Source organism: Pleurodeles waltl, chromosome 1_2, assembly GCF_031143425.1.
Source record: "Pleurodeles waltl isolate 20211129_DDA chromosome 1_2, aPleWal1.hap1.20221129, whole genome shotgun sequence".
NCBI classification, from domain to species: domain Eukaryota; kingdom Metazoa; phylum Chordata; class Amphibia; order Caudata; family Salamandridae; genus Pleurodeles; species Pleurodeles waltl.
The window spans coordinates 570,863,462-570,879,912 of record NC_090437.1 but is presented as its reverse complement, the minus strand read 5'-3'; positions in this window follow the sequence as shown (position 1 = coordinate 570,879,912).

Genomic DNA, 16,451 nt, shown 5'->3' with positions numbered 1-16,451 from the left:
TTTGAAATATCCTGCCAAAGGTATGTCATAAGCCAAACCCAATAAGAAGGCTCGGTAACACTAGGGGACCACCAGGACATGGGCTTCCCCGGTACCTGGAACCTTAGACTCACTGTAGTGGAGATCGATCTCCCAGTAGATTAGGCGATCCCTAGATGCTTCGCATGCTGGTAGTGTGAGCAAGGTCAGTGCCCAACAGACAATCTACAGGCATGGCAGGGCTCACAGCTACTTTCAGAGAACCTGAGACGCCCCCCCATCACTGAATGGGAACCAGAGCACTGGTAGATAGCTCTCACGATTGTCAGCGACTATGACTTGGTGAAACGTGTTCAGTAGGACCTGCCCTGCTGACATCATCTGACACTTGACCGTTGTCATGCTGGCACCTGTGACATGTAGAGCCGCCACCCAATGCTCATTAATGGTAACTTACTGCCTATCCTTGGAAGTATTTGCAGGCATGTTAGCTTTTGCCACAATGTCTCTATCCCCCAGGGACACTAGAGTTACCTCTATCTGTTTACCAAAACTAGCTGGAACTACTCCTCCCCAAGTGCTACACTAGTCAACCCAGGTGTCTTGGAGTCACCCTTAGAGTGACCATACTTATAGCACTCTGCAGCATATTTATACTTTGTTTGCCTCGCATTTGTATCATTTTTTACACAAATGTGGCACAAACTTAACTCCATATTTATATATTGACGCATCTAGCACCAATAATAATGGAGTTTGCACCATTTCTTGGATGAGTGAAAACAACTTGTGTCAATGAGATTCAAGGAAGGCGTTCCCATCCAAAAAATTATGCTATCCCCATAGCGCCATATTTATCCCCTGTGCTAAAATGACACACAGGTGGGAGGCGGACACAAACAATGGCTCTAAGGTTGCTTAGTGCCATTATTGAACACCTGGGTCAGACCTGTGGACCCATTTCCATGGTAAAACACCATGGAATGGGCCCACAGGTGGCCGCCCCAGGAGCACCCCCACCCACACCAGAGGGACACAGGAGGGTGGGAGACCCCATCCTAGGTAGGTATTGGTAAGGACATATAATTTTTTTATGTTGTGCCATTGGGGGCCCTGAAAAGAGGCCCCCTGCATGGCATTGGGTGTAATGGCCATGCACAGGGGACACTGGTCCCCTGTGCTGGCCATCGGGGCGGTGGGCATTACTCCTGTCTTTACTTAGACAGGAGAATTTTTTTGGATGGTTGTCGGTCAGACAATGATGAAAGGCTGGTTAGAGGCATTTTTTTTTGCCTCTACCCAGCCTAGCATCATTTTCTGATGCACAACCTCCTATACCAATACCTCCACCCCCACCCATGTAGCATATTTTTATTAGATGCTAGCCAAGCTTAGCACCAGCTTGTGGCATTCTATAAATTAGGCACCTGGCTGGCGTTGTAAAATGACATAAGCCGGCGCTAAACTTTTTGCCGCAAAACTATTTTAGTGCAGTTTTGCAGCAAAAAGTATAAATCTGGGCCTCTGTACATTGGGATACAAACCTCCATGTCTTGTAGTTAAAGAAGCCTTTATTTATAGAATCAAATTGGGACTGATTACTACTATTCCATTGGGAATTGTTTTAGAGAACTCATTATATTTAAGATTTTCTCCCCTCTCTTTTTTCTGTTGGGAACCTTGACTACCTTTGTGGTATCCCCACACAGATACCTTTTTGGACACTCTGGTACTATTCCAGAGGTCAGCCTCCTCAGCAAACGTCATAGGGTCAGTGAGCCTACTGTCAAATAGGTGCTGGCATAACTCTGTAAAACAAATACTGAGCATGTGCTCTCTCATGATTAAATTGTACAACCCAGCAGAAACATTAACTTTGCTGCCCCGCACCCAGCCATTCAGTGCCTTACTGGATTAATCACTGAAATTTACCCAAGATTGGTTGGGGAGCATCTGACTGTCCCTACATTTTTGCCGATACTTCTCAGGAGTGAGTCCAAATTTGGCAATCAAAATGGCCTTCATGGGAGTGTACTTGGTCTGGTCCCCAACCTCTAATGTTAGAAGTAGTGGTGGATGTAGGAGGCTGGCCTGGTTTGTAGTGGGTACCTACACCTTATACCAGGTACAGTTATCCCTTATTAGGGAAGTAATAGTGTTCTAGCAGCTTAGGCTGACAGAGGTAGCTATAGCAGAGCAGCTTAGGCTGAACTAGGAGACATGCAAAGCTCATGCAATACCACTTATAGTAACACAGTACTTATACACAAGTAAAGACAATACTCAGTGCTACCAAAAATAAAAGTATTTATTTGGGTGACACAGTACCAAAAATATCTTAGAGACAATACTCCTTCTGGAGGTAAGTATTATACACAATATATACACTAGACACCAAAATTAGACAGGTAAATAGTCATAGAACAATGCAAACAATAGGAAATGCTATAGAATGCAATGGGAGAAAATAGGTCTAGGGGCAATTCAAACCATATACTAAGAAAGTGGAATGTGGATCACAAATTCCTGTAGTGTGTGCAGAATCGCTGGGACAGTAAGAATACAGTAAAGGTAAGTAAATTACCCCACCCCAGAGCCCAGAAAAGCAGGAATAAAGTATTGCAAGTTTCCTTAGGACACACTGCACCTTGTGATTGGGATTATACAGTAACCAAAAAGTCTGACAACAATAACTGCTGGATTCCTGGACCTGAAGACCTGCAAAAGAAGGGGACCAAGCCTAGAAGTCAAAAGAAGTTCCAGGAAGGACAGGAGACCCCGTAGAAGAGGGTGCAAAAGAAGAGTCCCCGGTTAGTCGAAGACTGCAGTCATGCACCCTAGGAAGATCCCAGTGGGTTCCTGCATGATGCAAAGGATGTCCCACGACGTGAAGATGGATGCAGACATGGTTTCATGTTGGAAGTCGCCAACAAGCCTTGGTTACGATAGAAGTGCGTTTTGCGTCAAAATGGCACTGGAGGGACCTGGGGGCCTCAACTCTGTCTGAGGAGGAAGAGGGGGCTCTCAGCACTTTAGAGAGCCCTCAGGATGCCAGACAGCACCCACAGGAGTCCCAGGACATGGGGACAAAGGAGGTGCAAAAAGCAGTTGGTGCAGCACAACAATGGAAGGCCCCATGCCGCCGGAGAACAACTCAGCGAGTTGAGCATCGTAGGATGGAGTGCTGGAGGCCTTGGCCAGGCTGTGCATGAAGGTATTTTGAAAATAATGCACAGAGGCCTCAGGAGGTGAAAAAGATGCAGTACACAGGGGTACCATCGCTCTCAGGGAAGGCAAGGTCTTATCTCCTCCAAATTGCGTCAGCAGGACCTCAGGACAGTTTATGTTGATGGGGTCAAACCTATTGTCCTTAGGAGCATGCTCGTCACTGTGCGAGGAGTCCAAATGTACCCATTGTCGTCTTGGAAGGTGCCTGCTTCAGCAGGGGAGTGACTCCATCACCACACAGGAGATTTCTTCAGTCCTTCTGGTGCAGGGTGAAGACAGGGAGTCCCCAGAGCGTGCACACCATGGAAACTGTTGCAGTTGCTGGCTGGAGCTGAAGTTGCAGAGGAAAAGTATCCCTTTTGGATACTTTGTTGCTGTTACAGCAGTTCCTGGAGCAGGCTTCGGTTGATCCGAGGTCAGGGAATGAAGCAGTAGTTGCAGAGGAATCCTGAAGGAAACATCCAAGCAGAATCTGAAGAGAATCCACAGGAGAGACCCTAAATAGTCCTGAGAGGCTGGATTGGCTACCTTATCAGGTAAGGACCTATCAGGAGGGATCTCTGACATCAACTGCTGGCACTGGCCCCTCAGAGCCCTCCAGAGTGCCCACACACCTTGCAAAACAAGATGGCTGAAGTCTGGGACACACTGGAGGAGCTCTGGGCATCACACCTAGGGTGGTGATGGACAGGGGAGTGGTCACTTCCCTTCCCTTTGTCTAGTTTCGCACCAGAGCAGGGGACCAGGGGTCCCTGAACCGGTGTAGACTGGCTTATGCAAGGAGTGCACTATTTGTGCTCTTCAAAGCATTTCCAGAGGCCGGGGGAGGTTACCACTCCCCAGCCTGTAACACCTATTTCCAAAGGGAGAGGGTGTAGCGCCCTGCTCTCAGAGGAAATGCTTTGTTCTGCCTTCCTGGGACTGAGCTGCTCAGACCCCAGGAGGGCAGTACCCTGTCTGTGAGGTGGCAGCAGCTGTAGATGCAGTGCAAGCCTCAGAGAGCTGGTTTGGCAGTTCTTGGGTCCATGGAGGAGCCCCCTGTTGTGTAGCCATTTTAATTATAGCTCCATGCACGTTATTTTAACACACTAGGCCGCTGTGCACTTTAACCTAGATATATTTTAACTCACTAGGCCGCTGCGCACTTTAAACTATATATATTTTATTTGGCTTCGCATTGTTATTTTTACAATAACCATTTTACGGTCTTGTTTTATTTTTCATCTATCAAACTGTTTTACTCAGCGCAGCACTGTGTTCTCAAACAAGACATTCTTGATCACCCTGTGCTTCATTCAAGGCTACAGTTTGGTACATTGCCGGTGACCGTGGTAGAAGTTTAGTCTCCAGCATCCGTAGAAAATACACATCCTTATGTAGGGACATTTTCTTAGAACATCAGCTGTGTTATTATAAAAACACTTCCTAGTCCCATTATACGTTAAGAGGGAGATTCCAGCCAGGGAACCACGACTGTATGCTGATTGCTGAATGCTCCGCTACAGATGCTAATGCAGACTATAGGCCTTTGCTCAGGTATGAGGGATGATGTCTCCCCGGGGGGACCTGAAAGGCAGAATTAGAGCTTAACATGCTGTGTTCAGATTATGATTTAGATAGGAAATAATCCATAGATTTTAGTAACAATATGATAGCGTTATTCTTATGCTTCACTCTTCTCGTCACCATTTTTATACTGTCAAGTTGTGTTGTCCCGATTATTGCAGCTCACGCTTTGCTATCTAAGATGCAGTCGTTTTATTAAACCAATCATTAAAACATTTACTGCTTCTGTTTGTCATTTATATATGAGACTGAATTGAAAATGAGAGAACCGAATGCGACCTGAGTGACGACTTCCCTGAGAAGCCTAATATGTCATGTGCTCGGTTGCCCAATCATCCCCATCCCCTGGTAGAGATGAGGCACTGCTAGTTAGCTGGAGCAAAACCTGTATTTAGAGCGACAGGTGTCACCCACAGTGGGTCAGACTCAGTCTCCCACACCGTGGATGATCTTGCTGCTCAAAATCCAGTAGTCTCATTAGAATAATGAGAGCTTACTCGACACCCCAGGATTCATGGAATTGGCTCCCTAATACCAGATTTGGAATGGGGGGACAAATCCATGATCTTAGACATGTTACATGGCCATATTCGGAGTTACCATTGTGAAGCTAAATATAGGTATTGATCTATATGTAGTGCACGTGTGTAATATTGTCCCCGCACTCACAAGGCCCAGGGAAATGGCCCTGAACTATGTGGGGGTGCCTTTGCTAGTGCAAGGGTGCCCTCACACTTAGTAACTTTGCACCTAACCTTCAGCAAGTGAAGGTAAAACATATAGGTGAATTATAAGTTACTTAAGTGCAGTGAAAATGGCTGTTAAATAGTGTGTGCACTATTTTACGCAGGCTGTAGTGGCAGTCTTGTGAAAGGGTTTGTCTGAACTCCTTATGGGTGGCAAAAGAAATGCTGCAGCCCATAAGGATCTCCTGGAACTCCAATGCCCTGTGTACCTAGGTACCATATACTAGGGACTTATAAGGGGGTCCAATGTGCCAAATGAAATTGATAAATGAGGTCACTAGAATACAGTGACAAATTTAAAAGCAGAGAGAGCATAAGCACTGAGGATCTGATTAGCAGAGCCTCAGTGACACAGTCAAGCACTACTGACAACAGACACATTAGGCCACAAACTATGAGCACTGGGGTCCTGGCTAGAAGGATCCCAGTGAGACAGGGAAAACACACTGACATATAGGTTTTTATCTATGAGCACTGGGGTCCTGGTTAGCAGGATCCCAGTGACACAGTAAAAACACACTGACACATGCTCACAAACAGGGCAAAAGTAGGGGTACTCTGAACAGGGACGCTGTCAGGAGGGTAGGTGAATCGGCCTGCTACTGTGTTACCTATGAAGCTCTATCCTGAGACTGGGGATGGGCGACCATTTTGACCTAGCAGGTAGACTCAATGTAAGTGACTGCTTTTTGTTTCTAACCTCCCCCCATTAGGGTTGGTAGTAGATTGTTTGGAGAAGTTGTTTTCTTTGTGTATTGTTCCTGATGAAGCGTCAACGGATCGGATTGGACCATCAGACGCAAAACATGTAGACCCACGATTGAGGCTCCATAACAAATCTGGTCCTCTCGTTTTTTTGTAGAGAGTAAGTGAGCATTATTACTCACCTTTACTCTCCTTTGTGATTTTAACCTTGGTCCCCTACTTATGGTAGCTGATTAAATTGATGATGTATATCTAAGATGGGTAACCAATTTTATATTTCTTTTCTCTCCATATTGTTCAGGTATTTTGATCAAGGTAGTTCCTCTATACGACCTGGTTTTCTTTGCTACACTTAGATCAAATACGGTTAAGAGCCCCCTCCGGGGGAGCCCGTCAGGCATTGCAGCACCGGCCTGACGAGGAGCTTTCCCGATGATGAAGCTAGTCATCCAATGTGATGCTTCAGGGTTCTCGCTCCTGTAGGATTAGCCTTTTTTCTTTGTCGTTTGGAACAGTGTACTTGTACGTATTCAAAAATAGGGGTAACCATGCTAGAAAGAGACTACTTTCTCACAGTGGACAGTAAGCTCCACTCTGCTGGTAGAGTTAACAGAGTATGTGGCACTCCATGCTCTGTTTGGAGTGCGGTGTTTGGCCTAAAACTCTGCCATCCCCAGCAGCGGAGATGAGCTCACCGGTGTGTCTGCGAACTGTAGCCCAGTTATGGGCCACACAGCACAAGTGCAGTGTTGGAAATGACAACTCTACAGGGTCACCCCCAAACATTTTGCCTTCATCCTCTCCTTTTTCTGACCTCATTTTTGCTGGCTTTAGTTCTATGGTCACGTTACCACTGCTAACTAGTGCTGAAGTGCATGTGCTCTCTCCCTAAAAACATTTTAACATTGGCTCATACCCAATTGGCATATTTAATTTACTTGTAAGTCTCTAGTAAAGTGCACTACACGTGCCCAGGGCCTGTACATTGAATGCTACTAGTGGGCCTGCAGCACTGATTGTGCCACCCACCTAAGTAGCCCGATAACCATGTCTCAAACCTTCCATTGCAAGGCCTCTGTGTGCAGTTTCACTGCCACTTCGCCTTGTCATTTAAAAGTACTTGCTAAGTCTGAAATTCACCTTTTTTTACATATAGGTCATTTCTGAGTTAGGCCCTAGGTAACCCAAAGGGCAGGGTGCTATGTAGATAAAATGAAGGACATGTACATGTGTGTTCTTTATGTCCTGGAAGTGGAAAACTCCTAAATTCGTTTTCCACTACTGTGAGGACTGCTCCTTTCATAGGATAGCATTAGGGCCACCCTCATATACTGTTTGAGTGGTAGATTCTGATCAGAAAGGGGTAAATAGGTCATGTTTAGTATGGCCAGAATGGCAATAGAAAATCCTGCTTATTGGCAAGGTTGGATTTTATATTACTATTTTAAAAATGCCACTTTTAGAAAGTGAGCATTTCTCAACACTGAAATGCATCTGTGCCTTATAGCCTGTGTCCAATTCACGTCTGGGCTGGACTGGTTGACAGCTCCCTTGTGCATTCCACCCAGACAACTACAAACAGAGGACACTCAGACACATCTGCATACTGAATGGGTCTTCCTGGGCTGGAAGGGTGGAGGGTCTGATACTTACATTTCAAAGGCAAATGGCCTGCCCCTACACAATGGACTACTAAACTCCCTACTGGGACCCTGGCAGACAGACCTGTACTGAAAGGGGACCTTGTGCACTTCAGAATATCTCTTTGAAGCCTCCCCCACTTCAAAGGCATTTTTTAGTATATAAACTGGGTCTCTGACCCCACCCACTCAGACACTTCTGGACCTGAACCTGCAACCTGCCAAGAGGAACTGCCTGGCTGCCCAAAAGACTCATCTGGACTGCTTTACTGAGAAGGACTGCTGCCCTGCTGTTGCCCTGCTGCCTTACTGTCCTCTGACTTTTTCTGAAGTCTCAGTGCCAAGAAGACTTAGACCCTCATTTTAACATAGGCGGTACATACCACCTACTGCTGCGGTGACGTCCGCCAACATACGGCCACCGCTGCTACCATCTGTCCACCATATTATGAGCACTGCCTGACGTCCGTCACAATAAGGAACCACCAGCACCACCATGGCAGAAGAACGCCGCCAGCCATATTATGACCAGTAATAGGGCCTGGCGTTGTTCTGCTGACGTGGTGCTGCTGGCTGTAGCAGTGCCCCTTCCCGTTCCCTGACGGAAGACCTCCTTGCCAAAAGTAAGTCGGCTTCCGATAGGGGAAGGGGGATGGAGGGTGGGGGGTGTTGTGTGTGTGTGTGTCTGAGTGTGTGCATGAATGTCTGAGTGTGTGTGTGAATGCGTCTGTGTGTGTTGTTTGCGGGGGTGTATGCGTGTGAGTGAATGCGTGTAAGAATGGTGAAGTGAGTGCGTGTCTGCATGTCAGTGTGATTGTGTGTAAGAATGTGTGTGAGCATGTCTGGAAGTATGCGTGAATTAATTTGTATATGTCAGTGTGTGAATGAATGTGTGTATGTCAGTGTGTGAAAGAATGCGTGTATGTCAGTGTAAGTGAACGGGTGTATGCCTAGTGCGTGTGTGTGTCTGTGTGTGTGTATGCTGGGAGGGGGCTGTGTGGTGAGGGGTGCTGTGACTGTAGCGGGGTGGAGTGGGGGAGGGGGTGATGTGTGCGTGTGTGGCTGTGGGAGGATGGGTCAGTTGTTTGGTGTGTACATGTATGGGGGGTGAGTGAGTAGATCGGAGGGGGTGGGGGATTAGTATGTCTATTCGGTGGGTGGAGGGGTGACTTTGGATGGAGGGGGGGAGGGGGAGCCACCTATTAGTGACAGGTGAGGAATTCCCTGTCACCAGTAGAGCCTACTGCCATGGTTTTCGTGGCATTGCTAACGCCATGAAAACCATGGAGGTAGGCTGGCTCAGAATGCCATGGGTGGTACTGTGCCGTCCGCCGGGCTGGAGATAGACATCTCTGGCCCGGCGGCTCATACTGCCATGGTGATATGAGTGGAAGCCAACCCGCCAATCTCATAATGTGGCAGTATGTACCACCAGCCTGTTGGCGGTCATGCTGCCACATTATCCCTGGTGGTCAGAAGACCACTAGGGACATAATAAGGGCCTTAATCACTTCAGGAAACTCCTTGTGCACCGAAAATGGACACACAGCCTGCCGGAAACGATGCACAGCCTGCCTTGCGGCCAGAAAATTGCTGCACAGCCGAACCGTAATGACTCAGCCCGACTTCACGAGTGAAGATCGACACAGTGCCTGCGTTGCGACCGGTTATTCAATGCACAGCCCTACTGGATCGACACACGGCTGAGCCAGAACAATGCAGCCTAACTTCCTGAGTGAAGAATAGATGCAGCGCCTACCGTGTGACAGAAAATTCGACCCATCGCCTACCGGATTGATGCAGTGCCTGTGACTTTGTCCTGCATGCCCAGGATTTCCACGCATCGTCCCTGGGTGTCAAAAGTTCCCTGCGTTGCAGTGAGGAACCAAGACTACACATCGGAAATTGACACAAAGCCCCTTGCAGCATAGAAAGAAACTACACATTGTCTGTGCCACGTCAGAAAATCCGATGCACATCCTTTTTTTCCACGCATCTCCTCCTCTGCGGTCTTCATGCATGATAATTTTGACGCAAACCAGGTATTTTGTGCACATGAGAGACAACTGTTGATTTTTAAGATTTAAGATTCTTTTTAATCTTGCAACAGTGATATTTCAACTTCTGTTTATTTAATCTTCATCGTTTTGACCATAATGTAACTAGATAAATATCATGTATTTTTCTAACCCTGTGTGTTGTATTTTTGTGATGGTTTCCCTGTGTTATTGCATGATTGCATGATTTATTTCACAAATACTTTACATATTGCCTTCTAAGTTAAACCTGACTGCTTAGTGCCAAGCTACCAGAGGGTGGACTTGGATTGTGTGTGACTTACCCTGACTAGGAATTTGGTCCCTATTTGGACAAAGGTCTATACCTCTGCCAACTAGAGATCCCATTTCTAACACACAGTCTGTGCCTGAACTTTGTGGCCCATAACTGGGCTGACCTTGACAATCAGCATACCCTGGCCTGAATGCACCCGATCTCAGAAACGCTAGCCAGGGTCGGGCCTGGTTAGTACTACTAATACTACTTCTTTGCACTTCTGAGATCAGGAGCATTCAGGCTAGGGTGGTAGCGCAGGTGGCATTTCACCATACACAAAACTCCACAGAATTCCACTGAGTTTTTACCTAACTCAGTGGAATTCCACAGAGTAGAACTCTGTGAGCTCTGCTCACCCCTAGTTAGAAGAGTGCCCCTCCCATTTATTGGCATATGTTTCCACAGACTCACCCCCAAGCTCCTCAGGCACCATGTGTACCTTCAGTGCAACTTCATAAGCAGAAAAGCACTTATCAATGTAATCTCCTACCACATAACTGGGCACCAAATCCTTGGGTGTTCAAACCTTCTTGTCTCCATCAGGTACTGTACTTATGCTGCCACCATCACTACTGGAATCAGGTTGCCAAGCCTTGAGGTCCAACTCTTTTAGACTCAGTTCATGAGTGAGACATAAATTCTTCTCTGTCAAGGCTCTTTCAGATTTTCTCTCCTCAGCCTCCATTTTTAATTTTGCCAACTGGAGCAGGAATTCTCTCTCCTCTCCTCTGAGGATAGGCCATGATTGGATACACTGCTTCCTGCCCTCACACAGTGCACACATTTAGGGGTGTCCATGTAAACTGCTGCAGGTAGCTCCTCTGAAAAGCCATTCACAGGCTACTTACTCCAACTCATCATTCTCTTGAGAGCAGACATCTGACTAGTTCCTCATTGCTATTTGAAACTCCACCTTCTTGGTGGCTCCTCAGGCAGGTACCCCCATCTTATTGCAGAAGCATTTCCATTGGTTACCTGTATACTCCTCCAGCTTGGCCAGCTCAAACTCCCTGGCTCAACTTGCAGAACCAGCCAGAGACATGATGTATAGAATGTATCAAAAATGCTAAGCAGGGAAAATTGCAGAGGAAGAATTGGAAATTTCCTATTAAATGTGGATGTGTAGTGTACAGTTGGTATTGCATTGCACTGCACAAACACAATGTTAGAAACTGGGTCTCTAGGTGGCAGAGATATGCACCCTGTCCAAATAGGGTCTACAATCCTAGTCAGGGCAAGTAGCAACACAAACTAAAGTATACTGTGCTCACCCTCTGGTAGATTGGCACAGGGCATGCAGGCTTAACTTAGAAGGCAATGTGTGAAGTATATGTGCAATAACTTATGCATTAACACAGTGAAAATCTGACAAAAAAGTTCACACCAGGTTAGACCAAGAGATAATATTTATCTGAGTAAAACAAGACCAAAATAATAATAAAAATACATCCAGTGGAAGTCGATTTAAGAATTTTGTAAAGATTAAGGCCCTCATTATGACATTGTCGGTAAATGCCGCTTACCGGTGCGCTGGCGGCTGCCAATTTACCGCCGTGCTGGCGAATATCCGTTTACCATATTATGATACACACACACCAATCCAACAGAATACAGCCACATACACAAATCCGCCAGACCAAAGGTCAGTGATAAACTGGCGGTCCCAAAACCCACACCGTTACGCCAACAGAACAACGGCCATCACATTATGACCCATGAATCACCACAGTGGACATTCAATGGCGGTAAACCATTGGCAGTACATACCGCCGCACTCAGAATGGACACCCAAATACAAAATAACATTACATTGGCCAATATGAAAAATACACACCTGACACTCATACACACACACCACGCCCACACCACTATAAAACACACCCACAGTACCCACAACCCCTTACAATTACAAATCATAGCCACCAGACTGACACCAACACCACTTAGACAAGTAGACACACACCACTTACACCCATACATCCCTCACGGACCCCACATTACACACCTCACCACATTACTTAACACACCCTCACCAACACTCACCACACAACACCCATGGCACCACAAAGGTACCCCTGTTTCACTGAGGAGGAGTTAAGGGTCATGGTGGAGGAAATTGTCAGGGTAGAGCCACAGCTCTTTGGAGCACAGGTGCAGCAGATATCAGTAGCAAACAAGATGGAGCTATGACGGACAATCGTGGACAGGGTCAACGCCGTGGGACAGCATCCAAGAACAAGGGATGACATCAGGAAGAGATGGAACGATCTATGAGGGAAGGTACGTTCCGTTGCAGAAAGACACCACCTTGCCATAAAGAGGACTGGAGGTGGACCCCCACCTCCTCCCCAACGACTCACAGCATGCGAGGAGCAAGTCTTGGCAATACTGAATCCTGAGGGACTCACCGGAGTTGGAGGAGGACTGGACTTCTGATACGCCCACGTGCCTCATTATAATGTTCTTCTGCCCTTGTCCTGACATTCCTCACAGGGGTCAGCAGCCATGATAGGTTTGGGTAACAAGAGTCACCTGCAAATATTGAGGGAGAACATTTAGCCACACACTATCCAATAGGGCCAACTCCATAGGCATACACCAACATATACTGGGTGGGAACCAGGGCTCACCTATTAGCCACACCCTGTGCCTCTTTAGTTGTGCCATCACATTTGGGATGCTGCAATTCATAATGAGAGCCTAAATGTGAAAACAGTGCTTAGAAGTCACAAGCGATGAAAAGGATACTTGAGGTCATGAGGGACTGGTGCAAATCCAAAATCCAGGCCATCCGTGATAGAGGGTAGGTCGACTACAAAACCAAACCAGGATCTTCTGAACAGTGTGAGAAGCTGGCCTGGTTTGTAGTGGTTACCAGAGGTACTTACACCTTATACCAGGTTCAGTGATCCACCTTAGTGAAATGTACACAGTGTCTAGCACCTTAGGCTGTCTGGAGGTAGCTGTAGCAGAACAGCTAAGGCTGAACTAGGAGACATGCAAAGCTCTTGCAATACCACTATAGTCACATAGTACTTATACAAAAGAAAGACAATACTCAGTGTTACCAAAGATAAAGGTACTTTATTTTAGAGACACAAGGCCAAAAATATCTTAGAGGCTATACTTCCTCTGGAGGTAAGTATTATACACAATAAATACACTAGTAACCAAAATCAGGTAAGTAAACAGTAAAAAAATAGTGCAAACAGTGAAAAACACAATAGGTTGCAATGGGCCTAGGGGAAACACAAACCATATACTAAAATAGTGGAATGCGAATGTCGGTTTCCCCCCTAGGAAAGGGTAGTGTGTAGAGGGGCGCTGGGAGTGTAAGAAAACACCTAAGGTAAGTAAAGTACCACACCCCAGAACCCAGGAATACAGGAGTAAAGTACAGCAAGTTTCCTCAGAACACACTAGAAGTCGTGGTAAAGGATTATGCAAAAACCCAGCAAGACTGCAAGACACCAACGATGGATTCCTGGACCTGAAGACCTGCGGAGAGAGGAGACCAAGGGGGTCATTCTGACCCCGGCGGGCGGCGGGAGCCGCCCGCCTGGAGGGAACCGCCAGAATACCGCTGCGCGGTCAAAAGACCGCCGCGGGTATTCTGGGTTTCCCACTGGGCTGGCAGGCGACCGCCAAAAGGCCGCCCGCCAGCCCAGTGGGAAACACCCCTCCATGAGGATGCCAGCTCCGAATGGAGCCGGCGGAGTGGAGGATGTGCGACGGGTGCAGTGGCACCCGTCGCGTATTTCAGTGTCTGCAAAGCAGACACTGTAATACAAAGTGGGGCCCTCTTACGGGGGCCCCTGCAGTGCCCATGCCATTGGCATGGGCACTGCAGGGGCCCCCAGGGGCCCCACGACACCCCTCACCGCCATCCTGTTCCTGGCGGGCGGAACCGCCAGGAACAGGATGGCGGTGAGGGGGTCGGAATCCCCCATGGCGGCGCAGCAAGCTGCGCCGCCATGGGGGATTCCCAGGGCAGCGGAAAACCGGCGGGAGACCGCCGGTTTTCCTGTTCTGACCGCGGCCAAACCGCCGCAGTCAGAATGCCCTGCGGGGCACCGCCAGCCTGTTGGTGGTGCTCCCGCCGACCTCGGCCCCGGCGGTCCTTGACCGCTGGGGTCGGAATGACCCCCCAAGTCCTGAAGTCGATGAAGAGTCCAGGAAGAACTGGAGCCTCTGCTAACCACGGATGAAGGGGCAATAGTCGATTCTCCGGTTGGAAGGAAAAGTCAGAAATTCACCAAAGAAGACAGCTGTGGGTTCCTGCTTGATGCAAGAGATGTCGCATGTTGAGTCATTGGATGCAGGCTGGTTTTTGTCACTGGATTCCACCAACAAGCCTTGGCTCACGCAAATGTTGCGGTCGGTGGGAAAAGGCGTTACCTGGGCCCAGGAGGGACCTGGGTGTCTCAACTCGGACTGAGGAGACAAAGGGGCTCTTAGCACTTTAGAGAGCCCTCAGAAGACTAGGCAGCACCCACACGAGTCCCAGAAGATGGGGACAAAGGAGTTTCAAAATGTGGTTGTCACAGCACTACACAAAGGAATTTGACACAGCCAGAGAACAACTCAGGGAGCTGAGCATCGTGGGACAGAGTGCTGGGGACCTGGGCTACACTGTGCACAAAGGATTTCTGGAAGAAGTGCACAGAAGCCCTTGGAGTTGCAGAACACACAGTGCACAGGGGTACTGTCTGGCATGGGGAGGCAAGCCCTTACCTCCACCAAATTTGGACAGCTGGACCTTTGGACAGTCAGGATTACTTCAGTCCACCACCTGTGTTCCAGGAGCCCACTCGGCTTCATGAGAGGAGTCCCAGAGTACCAGTTGTCGTCACAGAAGGGTGCCTGCTGAAGCAGGGAATTGGCTCCATCACTCCACGGGAGATTCCTTCAGTTCTTCTGGTGCAGGGCAAAGACAGGGAGTCCTCAGAGAGTGCACACCTTGGAAACTATTCCAAATGCTGGCTGGAGCTGAAGTTGCAGGTCACAGGAGTTGTCCTGGCTACTTTGTTGCAGTTACAGCGGTTCCTGGAGAAGTCTGCGGTTGATCCAATGGTAAGAAGCTGAAGCAGAGGATGCAGAGGAGTCCTGAAGGAGTCTTGCAAAACGGATCTGAAGAAACACCCAGAGGAGAGACCCTAAATAGCTCTGAGAGGGGAATTGGCTACCTAACCAGGTATGCACCTATCAGGAGGGGTTTCTGATGTCACCTGCTGGCACTGGCCACTTAGAGGTCTCCAGAGGGTCCGAACACCTTGGAATCTAAGATGGCTAACACCAGGGACACTCTGGAGGAGCTCTGGGCACCACCCCTGGGCGGTGATGGACAGGGGAGTGGTCACTCCCCTTTCCACTGTCCAGTTTCGTGCCAGAGCATGGACTGGGGGTCCCTGAACCGATATTAACTGGAATATGCAAGGTGGGCACCATTTGTGCCCTTCAAAGCATTTCCAGAGGCTCTGGGAGGATACCCCTTCTATGCCTGTAAAACCTATTTCCAATGGGAGACGGTGTAACACCCCTCTGCTAAAGGAAATACATTGTTCTGCCTTCCTAAGATTGAGCTGCTCAATCCCCAAGAAGGCAGACACCTGTGTTTGAGGTGGCAGCAGCTGGGGCTGTAGTGGAAACCTCAGAGAGCTGGCTTGGCACTACTGGGGGTCCATGGTGGAGCTCCCAGGGTGCATGGGATTGCCCCCCCATACCAGATTTGGATTGGGGGGTCAAGTCCATGATTTTAGATACCTCACATGGCCATATTCAGAGTTACCATTGTGAAGCTACATATGTGTATTGACCTTTATGTATTGCACGCTTATAATGGTGGTCCCACACTCACAAAGTCCTGGAAATTGGTCCTGGACAACGTGGGGGTACCTTTGCTAGTGGAAGGGTGCCCTCACACACAGTAACTTTGCACCTAGCCTTCAGTAACTGAAGGTTAGACATATAGGTACCTTATAAGTTACCTGGTGCAGTGAAAATGGCTGTGAAATAGTATTTGCATTATTTCACTCAGGCTGCAGTGGCAGTCCTGAAGGAGTATTTGTATGAGCTTCTTATGGGTGGCAAAAGAAAGGCTGCAGCCCATAAGGATCTCCTGGCACCCCAATGCCCTGGGTACCTAGGTACCATATACTAGGAACTTATAAGGGGTGTCCAGTGTGCTAATATGGATTGGAATATGGAGTCACTAGACTATAGTGACAGGTTTGGAAACAGAGAGAGCATAAGC